Here is a 21,736-nt window from a genome sequence, read left to right as displayed (position 1 = left end):
CCCACTGCCACGCTACTTGTTCATTTTCAGAAATGAAATAATCAGCATAAACATCGCGAACTGCGGTGGCATCGCGGACAAAATTTCCAGCCCTTGTTGGAGGGATGTTTGCAAATGCGTTGGCCGCCTCAGATCTCCATGCCTCGTTTTCCACAGAGCCAGGGGGCAATATACCTTTTGTGATCCTGCTACAGCTGCTTCTTCAGTCATTATGTAATTGTGTAACACCACAGCCGCTTTGGTTACCGCATCAACATTCTCTGGAGACAGGTCAATTGCCCTTCGAAAGATACGCCATCGAGCTCCCAAAAAACCGAAGGCATTTTCACTGCATCTCCTTTCAACGAGAAACTTATAAGCATACCCAACAGTATCTATCGTTATGGCACTAGTAGTGCTAGGCACATTTGATTACCTTGCTCGGCTCAGGCGATACCTGTATGGTTTAGTTTAGACATTAGCATATTTCAAGGAATCAATGTTAAATACATGATATATTAAGTTATTATTTATGTAATGTGCTTACCTAAGCGTGACTGCCAGTCGGTGTGCCGGAGAAATAGCTTTTCTAGACATCGGATACCTTCTCAAAGAATTACTTAATAATCCTAAAAGTTTATCATAATGTGCGGGTGACATGCATGTTTAATTTCTAAAATATACATGATCATGAGTTCTCATCGCCTTTAACTATTAAAACAATAATAGTATTACATTTCATACTCTAATCAAGTTCAATATAATAAGTACCAGTGTGTGAAAATCTCCTTCCTTCTTTCGGTTTCACCATATCGGATGTACCCACCAACGGGCCTTTTTTCGTCTATGTTCGGTTCTTCTTCTCTTCTTTTTTAGCAGCAACAATTTCCTTCTCAACAGCAATAGTAACACAACTTCCTTGTTAAACGACGTCATATTACTTTGAGCGATTTGTGGTTTTTAATCACACGATATTCTGCTGCCCCCTGACGTTGAAACATTAAACTCGATTCTAAAACCATTCCACTTGCGATAGGTTCGGCGCGAATCTGAAAGTGATTTCTGAAACCCCACCACCATTACAAAAAAAAAAGACTAAACCCCGGTCGAGCCAAACCCCCCACTGCCACGTGATGTAGGGGTTAGAGTCTAGAAACAGCATAAAAATGTGTTACACATTGAACCCTAAATTTAAAACTAAAAATATTTACCGCCGTTTCTACCGGTCTCAACAATATAACCGGCGTGACGATCAATTGGGCGACTCTATCGCCCCGCCGAATAGTGTAGGGAGTCCCGCCGACATTGGCTATGACGACTTTTAGGGGTCCCCGATAGTCGGCGTCTATTATTGTTAAGAAATATTATACTTTTGGGTATCATAAAATAACTAATAAACATACCTATCGTCCCCTCGGCGACAAACAGCCCTTGGACCGTCAAGCTGCTACGACCAACAATTCGGCCGTAGCTGTCCGCCGGCAGCATAACGCCTAACCCAGTCGATACAATTTTGATACCGTGAGGTTCAATTACGGTATCGACTGGACAATATAAGTTCAGTCCGGCCGACTGGGGAGTGGCATGACGGGGAATAAGCGCTGCCGGATGGATTTTGATGACCGGCAAGCAGGGCAAACGAGAGGCGTTAGAAAAAGACATCTTAAAGTGGGTGGGACTGGTTATTCAGAAAAAGAAGTTAAACAACTGATAACTTTCATTTTGAAATGCTGAGTTTATATACTAAATTATCGAGGTCAAATCTAATAGTGTCTAGCCGATACTTTCGAGATTCTAAAATTCAATAAATAGCAAAAAGTTAATTAGGCATAAAATTAGAAATCTCTCCAAGGTCTAAGTCTCTTTTTTGTATGCAAAAAAACTTGTCTAGGCATAATTTAAATAATTTAAATGGCATTAAATTTGAAAAATTTGCATGAGATCGCTTTATATAAGAAAAAACAATTTATTAGTGAAGGTTAAAAGTAATTACTTTAGGAGGAACAGAAATTGTTTTTTTAACATGAGTTAAATCTAAATAAATATATTTAAATAATTGCATGAGATCGCTTTATATAAGAAAAAACAATTTATTAGTGAAGGTTAAAAGTAATTACTTTAGGAGGAACAGAAATTGTTTTTTAACATGAGTTAAATCTAAATAAATATATATTAATATTGAAATATTAGAGTTATTTTTTTATATACTAACACCCTTTATAATCTTTAGTATCAACTCCACAATAAAAATGTATTTTAGGGTAAATTAAAAAATCGCTTATCGGTACATAATTATATTTTTTTAAACTCTTAATAAAAGTAAAAAAGCTATTGTGTTATAAAAAAACCATATCTGGGCCTGTATTTTAAAAAAAATGACCATGAGATTTTGGTATAAAAGCTCGAGCATGGGCATTGGATTTTCACAATCAAATCAGCAGCCATGAGTCAATTTCCTCAAAGCCAATCTTTATTCGACTCACCACCATCGTCTCCGGGTAATCGTCAAGGAACCAGCAGCGGTAAACGCGACTTAGATCAATTCCTAAAACCGGAACCCGTTGAAGTGCTGATCGATTCCGGCGACGAGGATTTCGTCCAAGACGTGCTCCAAAAACACGTCGTCGGAATTAACGGTATTGAAGGCTCGTATCGCTTGCGCAGTGAGGGCCAGTACTTTGAAACGAAAGTCCCCCCGCGAAAGGGGGATTTTTACGTAGACATTAGTGTCTACAAATTCAAAGACATAAAAGACGCCCAAGCTGACAAGCTTTGGGAGTGCTCCCACAAGCGACTCAAGCGAGTCGTTGACGGCAAGGACAAGGACGCCGTCAGACTCCTCAACGTTTTCCACCGATTAATGGACGACGTAAAAAACGACGCGCAGGCTAAACAGCAGCCGCCCAGCAAAGTAAGTATCTTATAACAATAAATTTACAAACCAAAATTTTTTTCCAATTTCTTTTTATTTCTGATAGAGATTTAAAAAATGAACAACAGCAGCAGCAGCAGCGGGAGTGACTCGGAGGGTAGTGAGGGAGAGGACCACGCACAGGTAAACCGGTACTACACAATTGAGCGGCAAATAGACAAAACGAGTCGCAAGTGGCACTGTAAACAAATCGATTTGCGTATAGCTTTTAAAAATTTGGATGACATTCCAACAAGAGAAAAATTCTCGACGAAGTTATACGCAAATTAGTAACCGAGAATCCCGGGTATAATCGGGTTCGATTTGTTTTAAGCTCCCACGGATTGACGACCCCCGTTAATATTAAATTTATAAAAATTGACAAATTCACCAGCAAGCGAATTATGCGCACCATCTATAGAGTAACGCAATCTAGTCGGGACTTTGTCTTTAATGGGGAAGATTTTCAGTTTGACATTATTTTTCTAAACCTTGACGCAAATATAGGAACATTGTACAAATCCATAAAAAATAGAACGTTGATTAATTTGGACTATTTCGTAATACAAAATAACCAATTTATTTTTATGGAGAACAATGATAACCTTTGTTTTGCTCGGAGTTTAGTTCTGGGTAAAGAGATGGCCGATCGCAATTTTTATCAACAAAAAAAGCAAGGTCCGCCCTTTAACCGGAACAATTTTGACAAACTGAAACGTAATAGCACCCTTGTGGGTAATATTGCAAAAATCTTGCACCGAAAAGCCGGCGTCCCCGAAGGTTTCGTTACTCTAGTAGATATTCAAAAATTTCAAAATTATTTAGCTCCCCATTATCGGATCGTATTAGTTGATGCGGCCAATAATTTTACCATATTTTTCAAAGGACCCCAAGCTCCTAAATTTATCTATCTATTAAAAATTAGCGACCATATCCACCCCGCGAAAACTTGGCACGGCATGATGGGGGGTTGTATCTCTTGCGATTTATGCTTGAAATCTTTTTACAAATATAATTTGTTAAAAGTGCATTAATGCCCCGAGGGTACAAAACCCTATATATGTTTTCGGTGTCAAGGAGAAGCTTTTCATTTAACCAACGAGGACGTTTTAAAACGTTGCGACGAATGCCACCGCTACCTTTTCCCGGGCCCCTGCTACGAAACTCATTTACTTAATGGCACCTGCGCCAGTCAAAAACGATGTTTAGAATGCGGGTGGCTGATGGGCGAGGATCACGACTGTAATCCCGAATGCTCTCAGTGGGGTCGCATGGCGTTAAATACGGGAAAGATTCGCAGCATCTTTATCAACAATTATTACGAATTGATACGATACGCGAGCGATTACACTCTGGAATTAGTCGATTTACGGCCAATCACGGATTCAATCGCTCTCTTATCGTACAAAGCCAAAAGCGATTACGTTTCGGACTACAAACTGGGGTCGGCCATTGTGGGGAGCTTTGTTTCTTGCTACGGGCGACTCGAATTGAACAAGATGCTGCTTCAATTGGACCGCGCAGCTTTGTATTGTAACACCGACTCCATAATCTACCGCCATCTACCGGGAAAGTTTGACATTCCAACTGTCAATCATATTGGTTGCTGGGCGGATGAACTCGGCGGTGATTATATAACTTCCTTTTGTAGTACCGGTGCCAAAAGTTACTCGTTTCGCACTAGCAAAGGAAAAGAAGTCAAGAAAATTAAAGGGTTGACGTTAAATCGAGAAAATCTTGAAAAACTTGACTTAGAAACCTTTGAAAGTGTGGCGATGAATCCGGAAAAGGAAGTTATAGTCAATGTCCCTTTTAATTTTAAACGGGACAAATACAAGCTGCAATTAGAGGCCGTTAAAATTACCAAAAGATTTCGCCAAACCTCGAATAAGAGATTGTTGAACACTGATTTGACAACCAGTCGATCTTACGGTTTCAAAGAGGCATCACCCGCTTCAACATCTCTTTCGCATGAATTACGAGGCTAGGCGGAGACATACTTTTGAGGGCTTGTGGGAATCGTGCGTTCCTATCGAAGCCCTGGCCAAAGACGGTTTCTATCTTGCAGATGTAGAAACACAGACGACGCGCTGCGCCTTTTGCGGTATTGCCTTGTACCAGTGGCGTAGCACGGACCATCCATCGAGGGAACATCGGAAGCACAGTCCATCGTGTCCGATGGTTTCCAAAAAACCGTGCAACAACAAACCACTGCGTCAGGGGTTTTCCGACTTCCCGACCAACGAGGGCACGGATGTTTGCGACCCTCTGATGCAAACGTGCCCAGCCACCAACGAAGAGCGGTCGGGAAACGAAAAAGTGCGCGTGCGCATCAATCCGTCGTGTTTTCTTCTGTAGTGCGTGTCTACATCCTACCCTCCGAGTCTCGCGTAAACTTTGACTTCCTAAATGCCCAACGGTTTCGGCAACGGATTACGGACTTTGAAAGAATTTTTTTAAAAAACAATTAATTAATAGGGGATTTTCGGGTAAAAGGGATTTGTTTATATTGTTTTTTCTATTTCTGTTTAATTTTGTAAGGGTTTTTGGGTTTATTGTATTTTTGTTTATAATATTTTTTGATTAAAATTTTTGTTTTTTTTTAATATATGTTGTTTAATGATTATAAATAACATGTCAACGTTAATAAATGTTTATTATTCAAAATGAATCCGACCGAGTCAGTTTCGCATTCTTTAAAATTCCAAACACCTGCGCAGTTTCTAATCGTGGGGCCAACGCAAGCGGGAAAGAGTTTTCTTTTAAGTAACTTATTGCAAAATCATCAGCTTATGTTTGACCCACCGCATAAAAAGTTTATTTATTGCTACGCGGCCTGGCAGCCAAACTACGAAAAATTGAAACAATTGATTCCGGGAATTCAATTTATTCAAGGATTGCCAACGGCCGATCCGGACTTTGGGAGACGCATCGCGATTCCTACTTGATACTAGACGACTTAGCTAGCCAATTATTTAAGCAAGCTCATATTGCTGATTTAGTTTGCGTGACGTCGCATCATTTAAGGTATACTGTCATTATTATTACGGAACAACTGTTTCCCAAGGGTAGCCAATCGCGGATAATTTCACAAAACTCTTCCTATTTTATAATAATGAAAAATCCTCGAGATGTTGCCTCTATTAGGTATCTAGCCCAACAAATAAGCCCAGATAACCCGAAGCGTATTACAGAGGCGTACAGACTAGCCACTAGAGAACCCTATAGCTATTTGTTAAGTGATTTAAAACAAGAAACTCCGGAAAATTTACGATTAAGATCCCGAGTTCTACCTCACGAATCACCTATGTATGTGTATGTAGATTAAATTTAATTGTCATTTGAATAATGGCACCGCGCGTTAAACGTCGATCAGGAAAACGCTCCCGACTCGTCGTAGCGCGTCCCTCAGCAAAGTTTGCCAAATTTTTCCCTTATTTACAGAGTTTGCGTCAAACTAGCTGTAAACAACGGCGAACCCTCTTAAACAATAGTAGCGCGCCTCAATTAAAAAGCATTCAGACAATTTGTAAGAATTTAAAGGGCGGGGGCATTTTTTTGAGTAAAGACCGTAAGAAAAGGTTAGCAAAGTACAAGAAAATTATTAGACAACTCGGATCAAGTACATTGTCGCAGAAAAGCAAAAAAAAAGCTGCTCCTGCAGCAATCAGGTGGCTTTCTTACAACGTTGCTTGCAGAAATTTTGCCTTCAATTGTCCAAGCCATAGCTGCTAAACTATGAAACAAATGGTACTCGTACCAGCTACCGCCGTAACTTCAACAGCGGCGCAAGAACACTCAGCCTTGGACCGAGAGATTGATGATATTTTAAAATCGCCAATGAATGCCTACGATAAATTATATAAATATTTAGACGCCTTTAAGAAATATTTAAGTATCGAGAAACAAATTCCATTACCTAAATTTGAGGTCGTCAGTCCTACAATGGCGACTAGCACCGCGTTGCCACTACAGGCCACCCCTAAAACACCGCCGCGAAAAAAACAATTGTCATGGTCAAGCTATGCCACGTCATCAGCTACAACAAGCACACCTGACAGCTCGTTTACCACACCTAACCCTTATAAAACCGAACCTCGGCAAAAGGTTTTTAAAAGCGAAACGGCTGTTGGGACACCAACACAGGATGATTTTTACAAACAATTTGGGCCGACCTATGTTGGAGATATGGTGAAAAGGCAAGCTGAAGTTCTGGCAAATCGTTTGCAAAAAACATTTTTTACGCCAAAAAGAGAGCTAGAAGAGGGGGCTTACGGTTATGCAGATCCTGACAACGTTTTTCAAGAAGAAATCGCCGATGAACAAGAGAATTTAGCGGAGGAAAACGGGGACAATTTAACGGATTTGGAAAACTTGTTTGAGACGGCCTCCGCTAAACAAAAGAAAAAGAAAAAACAGAAAAAAACTCGAAAAAAGAAAAACGAACTTCAAAATCTAGGCCCGCTGGTGCCATCTGGCTAAATTAGACAGAGACACCATAAATGGCGTGATATTAAATAATAAAATGTAAAATAAAGACAAATAAAAAATTGTTTTATTTTAAACAATATCTGTGTACATGTTTTTTAAATGTAAACATAAATATAATAAAGCATCATAATCGTAAAGTTTAAGGTTATTAGCGTAAATAGCGTCTAATATCGTCTGTCTAGCCACGCCCTGGCAGCGGAGTGCTAGGTACAGACTACAATGCAGACCGCACAGTTGAAAAAATGGATGTTGAATTTGCTGTTTATTGTAAACAACTCGTTTCCCGTATCGTTTTAAATTAACTTTATAGTATCGTGGTGAATTTCCGTAAGTGCAAAACATTTCTACGGTATTGTTATTAACAAAGATTCCTATCCAATGTTCTCCGGCCTCTCCAGCTGCTTCATTATTGAATATGAAGCAAAATTTGGGTCTCTTAGGATGTTGTGGGAGTTTATCCACTGGAAAACAGCCTAAATAGTATGGTCGCGTTCTTTTGTCGCAAGTTAAAAGAGCGTTTATTTGCGAATTGTTCATAATTTAGTCTTGACAACTCCCGTCTCAGGTAACGAGACTTTTTGTAATTCGGCGCCGTAGAAAACACCCAAAATCTGCTCCTCCTTTAAATCTGCTACGCGATAGACGGGTGGTGACCTGGGTATAACGTCAACCACGCGAAATATTTCGTCAGTAAACGTGCCTCCCGAGCTGGTTTTTCTAAAGATCCGACTTGCTATAGAAAGACGCACGTAGTCGCCAACTTTAAGCCTTGGTGCGTATCGATTAATTCCGTTTGATTTCCCGTACAGTTTATTCCAAATAATTGATTCGTTGTCTATATTAACATGAGCCGGTGCAATTCCAATTGTTGAATGAACCCGTTCATTATAGGCTTGAGTAAATAAAGGTAAATATTTAACGTAATTTTTATTCCCCGTGGCCGTAATAACCCGGGCAATTTGTTCCTTAATTGTTCTAATAAAACGTTCCGCTAGACTGGCCTTATGCTGACTCCGGGCAAAATGTATTTGCACATTGTGACGTTTCAAGAAGGAATCAAAGTTGCGCGAACTAAATTCGCCCCCGTAATCGGTGTATATTTTTAAAGGAATCCTCTCTCGAAATACTTTTTTAAAAGCTTCGATAACCTCGCCAGATGTTTTGTTTCTGAGAGGTACTGTCCATCCGTAGCGGCTTAAGACGTCAATGACGCACAGAACATAGCAAATATTTTTATTAAAACGTTTTAATTTTGGTAGGTCCAACAAATCAGCTTGAAAAACGTCATCGATACTTGAGGCGTACACCTGGTTGGTTTTGAATCGGAAGCGCCGAAATCGGTGTTTCGTGTAGGCGGGTTGTTTCTCGAGAAAGGCGATTAATTTTGCTTTTGGCATGTCCGGTAAGGCTTTTTGTAGCCTCGCTAGCGACCCATAGGCGGCCGGATTAGCCACATCGTAAAAAATTTTTCTAATTTTAGCGTCCATATCTTAACAAGTGTAAATAACGACTAAATGGTTTCCCAATAAACAACTTTATTTAATACACACAAAGGTATTTTATAAAAAACAATATCAGTTAAACAATTACTATATATCAGTACATTTTTTAATAGCCATATGTCAAGGCGTTCTTTAAATCGGCAAAACTGTTGACAAAATAAGCTTAAATATCCTCTTGATCCTCGATCCAACCATGGTCGGTCTCAAATTGATGCAAAATTTTCTCTCGATCTGGTTGAGGCAGCGCTTCGTGCAAATTACGTTCGACTCGATCGCTGAAATATGTGTCAAATTCCGAGCAGCTTTGAGAGTGGCATATTTGTTTTCGACACTCGACGTTGGCGCAAGTGGAAGTGACTTCAAACAAAATGGTAGTGAGCTCGTTTAAAATTAATTCGCGCATGCGACAGACGGCTATCCCTTTAGCCTTGAGAGCCTCGTCAATCAGCGGCTTTAAATCGATCAATGTCTGCCATCCTGTTTTGTTCAGGCTGAATCCTTCGCTGGTGCTAAAGTTGAGGAAATAACGACTGCCGCTGCCTCGTTCATAGTATCGAAGATCGATTATACGTTCATCTTTCGAGTTGACGAAGCATTCCAGCTTGATGCGCTCTTTGACGGGCAACCAAATATGATAGCGAGGTATTTTTCCGTCAAAAAAGGACGTGAATTCATTTTGAAACCGAAACATAGCGTACCAGGCGTTAGGTTTTAATACAGTTTTTGTACGCGTATCCGATCTTTGAATTAAAATTTTAGGTTCAATTGACTCAATGATGCAAATGTCGAGCTTTGGCGTGACGGTGTGTACTTGATGCATATTGACGCACGACTAATATTGTATTTATAGAGTTTTAGTCTTTTATACGTTGGGGTGATTATAAATAATTTCTCTGTTTTTAGATATTATTAACTGACTGTTCGGAAATTCGGCCATGACAATGCACGTGACGTTTTCGGTTAGCGGAGAGCTAAATCTTAACGATAATCGCAAGTTACCAGTCTGGGGCATGGAATTTAGACCTAACGAAGCGAGATGTTCTCTACTCAAATCAAAAACAACGACAAAAAAGCCTTTTTTATATAAATCGTAAGAAATTATATTTCCTCGGTCAAGACCTAATATTTCGATTCCCTCGAATAAAAAATTGTAACATCTAACGTATTGATCGTCGTCAAAATTAGGCGTAAACGGGATATCGGGATAATTTTGAGAATTTAAAGAAAATTGCATGAAATCGAGCTTGAAATGTTGGAGATCCAGGGGGTTAGAAGTTGCTTCCCCTACAAATTTTTTATTAGTAACGAAAGCCACGACAGTTCGCGAGGGTAATTGCCCAGTAAACCTTCTGTCCCTAATAAAATCTTGCGTTCCGGTGGTTATTAAGAAATTTTTCATAACAATAGAGTTTACTTCGTAGCGAGCGTTTATTCCCGAATTTAACATCTGCGCGTGAGCTAGCTGCAGTTCGGGATTAACCTCAATTTCGCGCGTAAACAAGGTGCATTCCGTTAAATCCATCTTATACTTTTTGCCCGTTTCATTGTGAATAATAGCGAAATCCGAGGAGCTTCGATGAAGTCTAATTCGCACCTCGATATCATCTAGTAAGAATTTGGGCGTTTTGAACGTATCCAAAAATAATTCGCCAATTACATCGCACGTCTTTGATTTTGCCACGCGTTTAGCGCGACGCCCAATACCATTATCTTCTTTGTTAATATTGGCATCTTCTAAAGCCTTCGCCGGATCGATAATAGTATCCAAATAATATAACATAGAAGTTAACCATGATTTGGCCGCCGTTTCTCCATAATTTAAAAGTATTTTAAAATAGGCCATATATGGGTTCATATTATTAGGCTGCTGGACGGCAACGCCATTAAGAAATAATTCTACTTGACAAAATAGCGAGGCAATTATTAAATTTGTTACAGAGACTTTCATTTCAGCATCTGGAACGGCCGTGCCGTCCTCGTGTAAAACGCGAAATTTTAATCTCAAAAGAGTTTTGGTCAAATCATGATAATTGTTAGAGGGAGGAATGATAAATTCTACATATTTAGCATTAGTTAGTGGGGCAATGGGATAATGAGCAGTCGTTTTAGTCCCAACAATATTATTATTCACCACTGGCTTTTCAAATACTTCAAAATCGGATAGAACACTTTCGTAAGTCGACATGTTTAGTCTGGAAAATCGCGTTTAGTGCGTCGCTTAACACGTTTGCTCCGGCTTGTTTTAGCAGTCCTCTTTCGTTTTCGGCCCGTCCCGCTCTGAGTGTTGACAAACCGGTCCACGCCTTTATGTAGTAGGGAATTTATAGATTGTTTTACATTTCTTTTAATTGATTCTCGAGGCGATATTCCAGGGTTTTGGGCATCGCTAATTACTCTACTCGTTAACCCAACAGCTTCGGACGCTAAAGTACTAATGGCCGGCCTAATAAAGGGTGTAATTTTGCGCAATAAAGAATTGAAGATACCGCCAACACTGAAACGACCCCCCGATTGGAAAACGTTTGCGTGTAAACCTGGAAGAGAGGATCCTCTTTGGAAATACAGAGTATATCTATTAGGTACCATCGCTCAAGTTCTATTGACGTCGACGCCTAAAAAACAGTTTAATATATACTTTGCCTAAATTAAACGGAATATTTTCCCCGTAATCGGATTTCAATTCAATTTCAATTTCCTGTATATCGCTAGTTGAAATTGGATAAAAGTCGATATTATTAAATATTTCTTGATTCTCCTCGTCTAACAACCAAAAAGCTGGCATTTTTATGAAGCGTAACAGGGGAGCTTGACCACCACCCACTACTTGTTGACGGATAATATTGGTATAGACAAACATGGCATCGACCCCTCTCATGATATCCGCGGGGTACTCCGACGTCTCGTTATTGATATACCGATCCAATTGATTACTACTAAAACCTAACAATCTTCCGAGACCTCGTCCGGGTGTTGTTTTGGGAAACAGGATAGAAACCGTATCGTTCAGTTTTGAAACTGTGACGGTTCCGTCTACATTCTGCGTAAATTTAAGACTTTTTCTATGCGTAGGCGACATGGCTTCGCTCATAGCACTTAAAACATCGCTAATATGATAATATACCCCGGGAGGAATCTCGCACGCGAAATTATCAACTCGTCTGGCTTGGGACCCAGGAATATAAGGTTGGTCAGCCATATTTGGGTCTTCTGGAAATCTATCAACATCGTATTCGCTAGTCCAAAAATTATTATTCGCTGTTAGGGTCATTGATCTTAATCGGGGATTTACCAGAGCTACTCCCGAGTGACTGTGTTTAAAAAATTCTCCCTCTTCGGGAATGTTAAATAACTGGGCCATCGGTCCAGCCACCGATACGCGAGCACCTGGCTCTATTTCGAGACGAACATAGTATCTATTTTCTACCGCCGTTTTGAGAATGTACATTTTAAAATACTGGCGAGGCATATATTCTTAAACCCCCAATAACTGGTTTATAATTTTTAAATGTAAAGAGAAAGGGATTACCGCACCGGTCGCAGTCAAATCACAAGTATATTCGCCCGCGGGTATTTTGATTTTTGTGAAAGTAGTCCTAGTAAATAAATACATTAGCGAGTCATGAACGCGATAACTTACAAATGTGTCATTAGTTGTTTTAAAAGACGTAGTATTACGCTCTAAAGGTTTAGTGGATAAAAACTCCCCTCCAACATATTCATCTTCTAAATTTAATATATCACGCAATTCTTTTGGGAAGAGCATTTCAATTTTTGCCGGACAATAGACTCTAAAATAATGTTCCGCTCCTTGTTTAACAACGCTAAATTCGGCATGATGCAATCTTAAAGGATCTATGGTAGCGCCTACTTTGAGCATTTCAGCAATATCATTATAGATCTTATAATCATCTGTCGATCTAAACTCGCCCGACACATGAAAGCCAAAATACAACCAAGGTTCTTCCCAGGGGGTATAACGCTTTATGGTTCTATTGACTCGATATTCTACGTATGCATTGTTTTCATTTATGGTATATTCTTCTAATGTCATGCTCAAGGGACCTAGCTGGTGTCTTCCGGAATAATATTTATTTGGGTCAGCGCCAAGCAATTTAGCTACTTGGGGGGAAAATTTAATTTCCACCCATTCTGGTGTTTTGAAATTATACACGATAGCATCACCCCGATTATCTACTGCGTGATATGTTACTTGAATTTTTTTAAATACTAAGCTTTCTAACGTGCGAGCTACGGCTCGATAAAGCCCTTTGGCGTTTTTTTCTGGCGTTTTACTGGCTTTAAAAGTTTGAGGTAAGAACAATACTGTGTAGTTGTCATAATCTTCAGGGTTAATTGGCTTAGGCTTTTCAGAGATAATTGGCTCGGGTTTTTTCTCTGGCGGATCAACCGGTTGCGGAAACAAGGGTTTTTCATCAACCGGTGGTGGGGAGGGGGTCGGTAATATGGGTAGCTCAAAAGTAGAGGATGTTGTAGAGTCTGGAGATTTTGAGAGGTCAGGTTTTGATGGGTCGGGTTTCGATAGATCGGGTTTCGGTAAGTCCGGTTTTGAGGGATCTGGAAATATATATATTTCCTCAACCTCCGTTGGCGAGGGGGTAGGGGTAAGTGGGTCAAAGGTAGAAGGTTTTGGAGCCTCGGGTGCTGGAATCTTTGGAGCCTCGGGTGCTGGAATCTTTGGAGCCTCGGGTGCTGGAATCTTTGGACCCTCGGGTGCTGGAATCTTTGGAGCCTCGGGTGCTGTAATCTTTGGAGGCTCCGGCTTTGGTTTTGGTTGTTCAGGCTTTGACTTTGGTAACTCCGGCTTTGACGGCTCCGACTTTGACTTTGGTTGAAGTTGGAGAAACCGGTTTAGTCAAAATTGGCGGGACCGGTTTATTTGAACTTGAAGGCATCGGTTTATTTGAAGTTGGAATAATGGGTGTGGTCGAACTTGGAGGTAACGGTTTACTCGAAGCTAGAGGTATCGATTTAGTCGGAGCTGGAGGTAACGGTTTAGTCGAAGTTGGAGGTAACGGTCTACTCGAAGCTGGAGGTAATGGTTTAGATGGATCAGGCCCCGAATATGTTGGATAATAAGGCTTTGGTTGGACAGGCTTTGGAGAGGTTTTTTTTGGAATAGTTATTTTGGGAGGAGGGGTTCTTTTAGTTGGCTGTGGTTGTACAAGTACTACGGGTTCAGTCGTAGCAATAGGTATCGGAAGAAAAGGCGTAGTTCGCGGTAAAATAGGTATAGATGGCGGTAGAGGTTTATATTCTAGTTGAGGTTTTTTATTATTGGCGGAACTTCTTGGCTAGTTTTACGTTTAATAGCTGACTTGGGAATGTACTTGTAATCAAATTTTTTTTAAAACTATCTCCAACATTATCAATTTCGATTTCCACGTAATTGTTAGAGTAATTTAACCTTATATTTTTAGCATGCTTTGATACAGGATATTTGGATATATAGGGAACATCTTCGTAATTATTCTCTTTAAATTCAAATAAAGTGGTCAAGGGGGAATCAGCTGGTATTTTGAACCGTATGTTTTCCTTTCCTAAAACTTGCAGGTAAACGGGAAAGTTTGTATCTAACTGTTTTCCCAGGGCCCCGTCTATATATTTATTCACTAATTTAAAAGATAATTTGCCTTTTAAATACGGATGACTGATTACATCATCATTTAGAAGCTCGACAAAATTTTGAGGCAGTTCGTACTCTTTGGTCTTAACATAACGATTGACTGGTATCTCTATTTTTTGATATTCAACAGGCTCTCGAACAGCTGCATAGTTGTCACGGTTTGGGTCACTTACGACCTGAATTTCAAACTTGTTAAACTCTTCGCTTATATTCACCCAATGATTTGGAAATATGATTTCCGCCAACCCAACTTCAAAATCACAAGTCAAGTTCAAAGGCTGATGCAAATAATTTTTAAAACTCGACTGGGTATTGTTTGGATATATATCTAGACACGTATTAGACGCTAAAGTTAAAAAAAAGTCGTCATTCATGACTAACGCCTGTTTGTCAACTGACCCCAACTTCTTACACTAACGCTATTTTATACATAAAAATATTGTCCATAGCTCGGTGGACGGGCCAGGATTCGAACTTATCACCTTTTGGGTATCACATTAGTAAACCCTGCCTTTTCCCATTGAGCTATGGACAATCTTAAAAAACACGCCTTTTATTTTCCTCAAAACAACAAAATTCATAAACTTTAAAAGTCGTTACCCTTGAAACATCTACCCGGATGGGTAATCAAGCCGAAAAAAAACTAGTTCCATCCGGTTTGATGCAATTATTATATAAGCCATCTGGCTTTAATAGTACCTTAAAGAGTGGAGTCGGTAAAAAATACTTCTTTTAATATTAATTTTGACCTTGATAGTTTAGTATATAAGCGCCGTGTTTCGAAAAAAAAGTTATCAGTTGCCTGACTACGTTTTTAATGTTTAACCGTGTGCAGTACTATGAATATGGCTTTCTCTACCGCTCCTGGACTCACACAACTTTTGTTGTGTGAGAAGAGACCAAATTCGATTTTTCCATCCGTTTCTTCTCGGGCATAGCTTGAGAAGAGACCAAATTCGATTCACGTTCCTGAATTTACTTGCGTAAATTCAGGTTCATGCGAATCGACCTTCATTGCGGTGGTCCGTTGTGTGGACGCATATGACACCGCAATGAAGGAGAAGTCCTGGCGCCAACAACCAGACCTGGACAAGAAGACCATGCCCCACAGTGGCTCGAATGTAAGTTTCTTCGGGAGATGGTGCGCTCACAAACCCCGCATGAGGTTCTGCGTACCTAGCACCAGTTGGAACACGTTCTCTTCAGTGAAGCTCGTCGTAGGGTCTTGACTTTGATGTCCTTCTCAAACTTAAAAATTTCACGTCATCAACGCGGCGCTCGATAAATACATTTTGGAAACCAAGAAGTGGAAAAAACAACCAAGCCTTGGCCCTTGATCTTTGAGAACCAATGAAGAGAAGCCTCGTTGTTGACCGGTAGAAGTGGCGGTAAATAACTTTAGTTTTAATTTAGGATTCAACATGTAACATGTTTTTTATGGTGATGCCGAACAAATCATTCCCAACTCAAAGAAAAGAAGTATTGACCATTTTTTTGTTATATCTATATTCTTGTCAATCTGGATTGTCTTATTGTATATACTATTTGGTATTGTTATTAAAAATTCTTTACTCCTATATTTGACTTTGTTTCTCAGACATATTTAGAGGTTTTATGGCGGGAAATTCAAACGGGGATTTTGCAAAATAACACAAGTCTGGGTTTAGACTTGTTTGGGCATAGCATGGTGGAAGGCAGGGTATTTCAGGTAAGCTTTTCTCATACAATAATATAATTTTTGTCTTGGAAAGTTTGGTTTAAGTTTGGTGGAGGGCGGCCATCTTGGGGTGGCGGCCATCTTGGATCTCTGCGCATCTGAGTGGTTCCTACTACTGGGTAGTAGCGCCTAGCTGGTTCAATAGTGGAAGGAAAAGTAATAAAATACAGTTAGCAATAGCGTTGACTATTATAATTATATTTTTATTTTATTATTTTATTTCTTCTTCTTTTTTAAGTTCAGCTTAGTAATTTTCATTTGGGACTGCGCGAAGGATAGTAAAGGCTAGTGGCTAAGGTGAGGAATGAGATTCCGAAGAAGATATTGATGAGGAATTAGTTTGTTAAATTTAAAGGGAAGAAGACTAATACTGTCTGGGAAATGTTTGAAGAAGTTGTCGATGATCAGAATTACTCTAAATGTCTATTATTAGAGCGATAAATTAACAGAAAGTGCTGAAATACTGCAAAACCAATTCCCAATTACTCGATAAATACTCGAAACAAATTTTCCAACTACTCGATACTCGATTCGAGTACTCGAGACTCGGCTCGATACTCGATAAGGGAAAATTTCAATACTCGAGACTCGACTCGAAACCAAAAATTCAAGGCTCGCACAGCCCTAGAGGCTAGACGTTTCTCGTAACCCTCGCCGATCGCCACGTACGTCTTAACCTTAATGCTGATGGAGTAGAAGCCTGGGTGTGTCTGTGTGTGTGTCTGTCTGTCTGTCCGTTGTTACACCCACGTGACCACGTTCGCAGTTTGCGTATCGGAGCAAACGTGATCGCCATTTCCGAACTGCTTTCACAGTCACGGAAATGGCTCCTCTACTTGAGTTCTCACACCACCTGAGTTGAGTTCTTACTGGCTTCTAATCACCAGCATCTTCTGGTGTTCGTCCATTCCACTTGGACACCAGTCTGTACGTACTGGCTTTTAATCACCACCATCTTCTGTTCTTTGTCAATCCCACATTGACACCAGTCTGCACTTACACTGGCTTCTAACACCACCATCCACTGGTCTATTCTACATAGACTCCAATCTGTATCAATGGCTTCTACTCCATTATCATCGTTTGGTTTTAGGATATACGCGGTGATCAGCTAGGGTTACGAGAAACGTCTAGCTTCCCTAAGGTGGGATCGGCCACCAGAGGTTTTCGCAATTGCGCTTTTTCCTTACTATTATAATGGAAACGAATCGTATATATACCCCAAAATTTGAAGAAAGCGGGGAAGAGGGGTACCCTTCACTTTAAACGTCAATATTAGCAAAGTTTGAGAAGATATAGGTATAACTTTATTTTAAACGATTTAGCTATTATTAATGTTAATTATTGAAGTTAAATAATTATATTTATTTAAATATTAAAGATAAACCTCTCGTGCAAAGAGAGAGATTATCATTGCCTCCAAGATCTACCAAGGCCCGTACGTGCGATATATTTCCTTCATTGCCTCCTATATCTATCAAGGCCCGTGCATTGTGATATATTTCATTCATTGCCTCCTATATCTATCAAGGCACGTGCATTGTGATATATTTCATTCACTGCCACCTATATCTATCAAGGCCCGTGCATTGCGATATATTTTTCAAAACAACAACAAAAATGGGAAGCTCCTCTCAGAAACATAATAATTTCTTTTCTCTGTATATGAAATGAAAATATGGATAATATTGCGCTCCTTTAATGGTATGAATCCTTGCCTGTCTATTAATATTTTACCGTTTTTTACGTAGGAGTAATACGTTTTTAGCGAGATTGTTTCGGAAAAAAAATACTGCTTCCACTAATGGGTTTATATTCCTTGTTACTGTTGTATAGATTAATCATGATAAAAGCTTAAAAAATTACGAGAGGACAGACCACTTTATCCTCTTGTTTTATTCTTAATAAGAATATAAAACATTTATTTTGTATCAAAAAATATTTTTGGTGCTAAGATTGCTTTAAAAAAATCTAAACGGTTAGGCATGATGATATTTTTCAAATCTAATGAGATAACGCCCACCTAGTTGAAAATTGCCCTTTTTTATCCGCGGGAGCCATTCTTAATGAGAATTTCGATGCTAGTAGGTTGTCAATGAAACTACCGGTATATTATTGTTGTTGGAAATTGGATATTAAGTTAAATTAAGTGGTTGTAAAGAGCCAGCAGGTTTTTGCCACTTCTTGTGAGTGTTTGATTTTTGTATGTAAAATGGAGGAAGAAAATGTTGAGTGTAAGGATGAAATGCGGAAGCGCAAAGCGCGGGAAAGGATGAGGGCAAAAAGGTCGCGTTTTCATTGAATACTTAAGGTTATATAATCTTCTCGACACGGAGAGGTAATATTTTGGTTTTCCCAACTTGTTTTAATAACATATATCTCATACTCAGGAAAAGCTTCTCTAGCATGGCAACTATTGAGTGGCTTTATGGAGTATAGAATTCCGAGAGGTATTTTGGTGTTGTACTATAGCTTTTTTTTCAAGGAAAACGTTTTGAAGCGTGTCAGGATGGCCGAGTGGTCTAAGGCGTCAGATTTAAGCTCTGATCCTCGTATGAGGGCGTGGGTTCGAACCCCACTTCTGACAACGACTTGTTACCTCTCCGAGTGACGTATGTCACGGAGAGGTTCTAATTTCGACGTGTCTGTGTGTGTGTCTGTCTGTCCGTTGTTACACCCACGTGACCACGTTCGCAGTTTGCAAATCGGAGCAAACGTGTATTCAATTTCCAGACCGCATTTACAGTCTCGGAAATTGTATTCCACTTACAGGCTACTCCATTGCCTGTCTAACAACTCTGTTCATTTGTCCACCCCACATGAACACCAGTCAGAAATTACTGGCTTCTAAACACCACCACCTTCTCGTCTTTATCCACTCCACATGGACACCAGTCTGTACACCTGGCTTCTAACACCACACTCCTGGTCTTTGTTTTTGTCCATCCCACATGGACACCAGTCTGTACACCTGGCTTCTAACACCACCATCTTCTGGTCTTTGTTTTGTCCTTCCCACATGGACACCAGTCTGTACACCTAGCCTCTAACACCACCATCTTCTGGTCTTTGTTTTTGTCCATCCCACTTCTGACAAAGATTTGTTTTACTTTAATAACATAAATCTCATACTCAGGAAAGGCTTCTCTAGTATGGCAACAAGTGAGTGGGTTTATGGAGCATAGAGATCCGAGAGGTATTTTGGTGTTGTACTATAGCTTCATTTACAAGGAAAACGTTTTAAATCGTGTCAGGATGGCCAAGTGGTCTTAGCGTCAGATTTAAGCTCTGATCCTCGTATGAGGGCGTGGGTTCGAACCCCACTTCTGACAACGATTTGTTTTACTTTAATAACATGTATCTCATGCTCAGGAAAGGCTTCTCCAGTATGGCAACAAGTGAGTAGCTTTATGGAGCATGAAATTCCGAGAGGTATTTTGGTGTTGTAGTATAGCTTCATTTTCAAGGAAAACGATCAAAAGCGTGTCATGATGGGCGAGTGGTCTAAGGCGTCAGATTTAAGCTCTCATCCTTGCATGAGGGCGTGGGTTTGAACCCCACTTCTGACAACGAATTGTTCCATTTTAATAACATATATCTCATACTCAGGAAAGGCTTCTGTAGTATGGAAACAAGTGAGTAGCTTTATGGAGCATAGAATTCCGAGAGGTGTTTTGGTGTTGTACTATAGGTAGCTTCATTTTCAAGTAAAACGTTTAAAAGCGTGTCAGGAGTGCCGAGTGGTCTTAGCGTCAGATTTAAGCTCTGATCCTCGTATGAGGGCGTGGGTTCGAACCCCACTTCTGACAACGATTTGTTTTACTTTAATAACATGTATCTCATGCTCAGGAAAGGCTTCTCCAGTATGGCAACAAGTGAGTAGCTTTATGGAGCATGAAATTCCGAGAGGTATTTTGGTGTTGTAGTATAGCTTCATTTTCAAGGAAAACGATCAAAAGCGTGTCATGATGGGCGAGTGGTCTAAGGCGTCAGATTTAAGCTCTCATCCTTGCATGAGGGCGTGGGTTTGAACCCCACTTCTGACAACGAATTGTTTCATTTTAATAACATATATCTCATACTCAGGAAAGTCTTCTGTAGTATGGAAACAAGTGAGTAGCTTTATGGAGCATAGAATTCCGAGAGGTGTTTTGGTGTTGTACTATAGGTAGCTTCATTTTCAAGTAAAACGTTTAAAAGCGTGTCAGGAGTGCCGAGTGGTCTTAGCGTCAGATTTAAGCTCTCATCCTTGCATGAGGGCGTGGGTTTGAACCCCACTTCTGACAACGAATTGTTTCATTTTAATAACATATATCTCATACTCAGGAAAGGCTTCTGTAGTATGGAAACAAGTGAGTAGCTTTATGGAGCATAGAATTCCGAGAGGTGTTTTGGTGTTGTACTATAGGTAGCTTCATTTTCAAGTAAAACGTTTAAAAGCGTGTCAGGAGTGCCGAGTGGTCTTAGCGTCAGATTTAAGCTCTGATCTTCGTATGAGGGCGTGGGTTCGAACCCCGCTTCTGACAACGATTTGTTTCACTTTAATAACATGTATCTCATGCTCAGGAAAGGCTTCTCTTGTATGGCAACAAGTGAGTAGCTTTATGGAGCATAGGATTCGGAGAGGTATTTTGGTGTTGTACTATAGCTTCATTTTCGAGGAAAACGTTTAATAGCGTGTCAGGAGTGCCGAGTGGTCTAAGGTGTCAGATTTAAGCTCTGATCCTCGTATGAGGGCGTGGGTTCGAACCCCACTTCTGACAACGAATTGTTTCATTTTAATAACATATATCTCATACTCAGGAAAGGCTTCTCTAGTATGGAAACAAGTGAGTAGCTTTTTGGAGAATAGAATTCCGAGAGGTATTTTGGTGTTGTACTATAGCTTCATTTTCAAGGAAAACGTTTAAAAGCGTGTCACGGTGGCCCAGTGGTCTAAGGCGTCAGATATAAGCTATGATCCTCGTATGAGGGCGTGGGTTCGAACCCTACTTCTGACAAAGATTTGTTTTACTTTAATAACATAAATCTCATACTCAGGAAAGGCTTCTCTAGTATGGCAACAAGTGAGTGGGTTTATGGAGCATAGAGATCCGAGAGGTATTTTGGTGTTGTACTATAGCTTCATTTACAAGGAAAACGTTTTAAATCGTGTCAGGATGGCCAAGTGGTCTTAGCGTCAGATTTAAGCTCTGATCCTCGTATGAGGGCGTGGGTTCGAACCCCACTTCTGACAACGATTTGTTTTACTTTAATAACATGTATCTCATGCTCAGGAAAGGCTTCTCCAGTATGGCAACAAGTGAGTAGCTTTATGGAGCATGAAATTCCGAGAGGTATTTTGGTGTTGTAGTATAGCTTCATTTTCAAGGAAAACGATCAAAAGCGTGTCATGATGGGCGAGTGGTCTAAGGCGTCAGATTTAAGCTCTCATCCTTGCATGAGGGCGTGGGTTTGAACCCCACTTCTGACAACGAATTGTTTCATTTTAA

At 40.0% G+C, this 21,736-nt stretch overlaps 1 non-coding gene across 1 annotated transcript; it reads left to right on the top strand.

The window, feature by feature from the left end:
* Window positions 1-18,747: 18,747 nt before the first annotated feature.
* TRNAL-UAA (transfer RNA leucine (anticodon UAA)) lies at window positions 18,748-18,831 on the top strand. Its single transcript has one exon. It is a non-coding gene; the product is annotated as a tRNA-Leu (tRNA).
* The last annotated feature ends 2,905 nt before the right edge of the window (window positions 18,832-21,736 follow it).

The sequence above is a fragment of the Phalangium opilio genome, unplaced genomic scaffold, assembly GCF_054372755.1.
Source record: "Phalangium opilio isolate 3A_F unplaced genomic scaffold, DU_Popi_V2 ptg000054l_1, whole genome shotgun sequence".
NCBI classification, from domain to species: Eukaryota; Metazoa; Arthropoda; class Arachnida; order Opiliones; family Phalangiidae; genus Phalangium; species Phalangium opilio.
The sequence above is the reverse complement of the archived record's forward strand: the minus strand, read 5'-3'. Positions and strand labels throughout refer to the sequence as shown.